We start from the raw sequence: 3,119 nt of genomic DNA on the forward strand, positions 1-3,119 counted from the left end.
TACAGGACATTTAAAGAAAACAAAGTGTTCTAGAATTTCTTTTTAAGTTTAAGTGGGTCTGTACAGGCCTGTCGAGTTCTTTATCATGTTTATTCCACGGTTCTGAAAAGAAAAAGGTTGAAAAAAACTTTCACACATCGTCCACAACTGATATTTGTCAGCACATGCTACATTAATATTGCCTGGTATATGTAAAGTAATCAAAATTAAATGACATTACCTTATTAGCCAGACGGGTACGTCAGGCTGTTTGTGTTATGAGCAACGATTTAACGGGAGTCGATCGCTTTTCTACTGTACTAACATTGAAATGAGTGTAATACACGTTTTATTCAAAACAAAAGAGATATTACTTACTTGTGCATCTTCTTTGCAATTTTCAGCCGGCTCCTCATCTTGTCGTTGATCTCCTTGATCGATAGATTATATTTCTTAGACATAATTGCTGAAGGAAAAAAAACATCATGTACTTGCCAGACAAAACAATTGCTGAAGAAAAATGAAAGGCCAGGGCCATTGTGCTCACTTCCCTCAGAGTTTTTGATCTTAGCCACCTGGTGGCCAAACAAGGATTTGAACTGGACCAAAATTTAGTGTGAAGTGTTTTATAACATCATCATTGAAGCATCGTAACCCTTTTGGATCATTGCCTCAAGGAGGGCTACATATGCACCAACTATCAAGTCCATACATTGAGACCACGAAAGTACCGCCATTTGCTAATTCACACTATTTGACCTATGTGACCTTGAACAGTGGGTCAAACTAAAAACCAGTGTGATTTGTCATATTTGTATCATCATTACATGCACCCATGATAAAAACAAGAGGATCATATGAAGTTGAATGCTCCAACTAGTTACAAAACATGCCTTGACAACAGACAATGACAAGAAGAGAGGGCATACGCTGTGCCATAAGATAAGCTCAGTAATCTCAGAGAACACTGTCTTTGTAACCACCAAAATAAAGGACCTTTTATAAAGGCGCTAAAAAACCCTAAAGGTTGTCACACTCATAATGGTCTTTAGGTTAGTTTCACATTCATTGGCACCTATAGAACCTCTCCAGCCTTCCCCACAATTCCTAATCTGACCAGGCACACTGCCCAGTTCACTAAGACCAGGCACAGCGCCTGGTTAGATTGCCGAAACTCACACTGCCTTTGAACCTAACTTTTTGTTGTGATTACACAGTCCTCTACGAGAATGGTCAGATTAGATCACAGTGTGCACCACTCACAAAACAATGACAAAAGTGACATATTATTTTAAGCTCACCTTCAATGACAGATTTCTTTTCCTGCGGGAGACCGACAGAATTTCCATTTTTTTTGGTGTCCACACCAACGAGAGAACATCTCACAAGTACTCTCGGTGTGAAAATCATTGAGAACAGCATCCTCACAGCATGTGACGGCTTCTTGTGGTTTTCAACGGCTGTAAGAAGCTCTGCCTGAAAAAAGTTTCTTGCATTAACATTGATATTCACCATGCCTACATATTTCAACAGGCAAGAATTTTTTATACTCAGTCCTTTCTCTCACTAAATATCGGCCTCAACCAACACATCTATGCTACTATAAAAGTATAACTATCAACTTTTCTTTAAAATCACATATAGTTGAAATAAATCTCTCAGTGTCATTTATCCAAGATAGAGTCAACAGATCACACAGAAACTTACTTTAGTCTTCCCATTGAACGTGGGACAGCCGTTGACAGTTGTTATATCTAACGTCGATGTCGTTTCATCAGCATTCTGAAAAAAGCCAAGAGTTTCTCAAACAACGTCTAGAATTGCTATCATGTACATGTTTTTGTTTTTTGAAAACCCTTTTCCTACAACAAAATGGTTGGCAGCATAAACTGTCCTGGAGGCTCAATCCTGCTGAAATTCACAAAATCAAAGTAGTTAGAATCAGTTATCTGCGGTGAAAGGAGGAGACTTTAGGACTGATATTCACCGCCGATAAGTCGGCATGTGAAGGCGGAGCCAAAATCAACTTTAAGCGAAAGCTTACAGAACAATGAAGGCTTGCCGAAATCAACATCAGCCAAGGCTTACAGAACACTGAAGGCATTTCAATTACATGGGATATCGACGAATTGGGTAACTGTTAATCTGCCAGTTTTTTCCTGGATTTTAGGTAATTTTGGTTTTCGGGAGTAGACGCCTCCGATATTTGAAAGTGATAGCGTTTTAGTATCCCAATTGGGCCACCATAACATCTGAAAAAAGGCAATTTTCAACCAAAATATTTAACAAGTAAAATCTACTGTTTGAAACTTGACCAAAAACTTACTCTTGCTCTTTTTAATTCAGCTACCTCAGCCTCGAGAGTAGCTACACGCTTCAGGAGGTCTCGCATAGCCTTTGAATTGTCTTGTTCATATGGTGATTTATATTGTGCAAATGTATCTTTGGTGTCTTCAAGTGTACTGTATGTGGAGTGAGAGTAGATGCCAGGTGTGTATGATTGAGTTGGTAATGGGACATGTATGTAGGAAGCTGGTGACTCATGTGTGTTGTTGTGAATGTCAGTGTAGCCAATAGGTTGGCCTTTCACAGCAAGTACTATGTCAATAATTCACGCAAACACCTGTGTAAATGAAAACCATAATATTACTATAAATGTTGTCACAGGGACAGACAGGGAGAAAATGGCATAGATCTGTGGTGCCAAAGGGGTCATACCTATGTGTCCCGGTACCTATGTGTCCCGGTACCTATGTGTCCCCATGTTAAAAAAGGGGTATTATCTAAAGTCTCGAGATAATAAAACTACACGAGATATGTCTCCCTTAACATGTCTTTTATTACAAATCAAATAATACCGAATTACTTTTTTAATAATACTGAATTACTGTGGCACTTATCTTTTCAATACGGGTCTCACAATTCTTATAACACAAACAAAAAACATAAAAATCTGTTAACACAAACGAAACGAAACAATTCGAGTTAAAACATATTAACATAGATGATTTTAAGGTGATTGATCGGTCGCAGTTGACAGCCTTTTGCAATAGCTAATTACATTCATTAATCACAGGAGGCATAAACAATGATATGTATATGTGACTTTATTCGTACCCAATGCAATGCGATACTGCCCT

At 38.3% G+C, this 3,119-nt stretch overlaps 1 long non-coding RNA gene across 1 annotated transcript; it reads right to left on the reverse strand.

Annotated features, from left to right (window-relative positions):
- Positions 1-835: 835 nt before the first annotated feature.
- On the reverse strand, positions 836-2,906 carry LOC135492806 (uncharacterized). Its single transcript, XR_010448123.1, has 3 exons — positions 2,306-2,906; positions 1,687-1,761; positions 836-1,455 (listed from the first exon to the last, which is right to left on the reverse strand). It is a non-coding gene; the product is annotated as an uncharacterized LOC135492806 (long non-coding RNA).
- Positions 2,907-3,119: the final 213 nt, after the last annotated feature.

Source organism: Lineus longissimus, chromosome 8 (assembly GCF_910592395.1).
Source record: "Lineus longissimus chromosome 8, tnLinLong1.2, whole genome shotgun sequence".
In the NCBI taxonomy this organism is placed as follows: Eukaryota; Metazoa; Nemertea; class Pilidiophora; order Heteronemertea; family Lineidae; genus Lineus; species Lineus longissimus.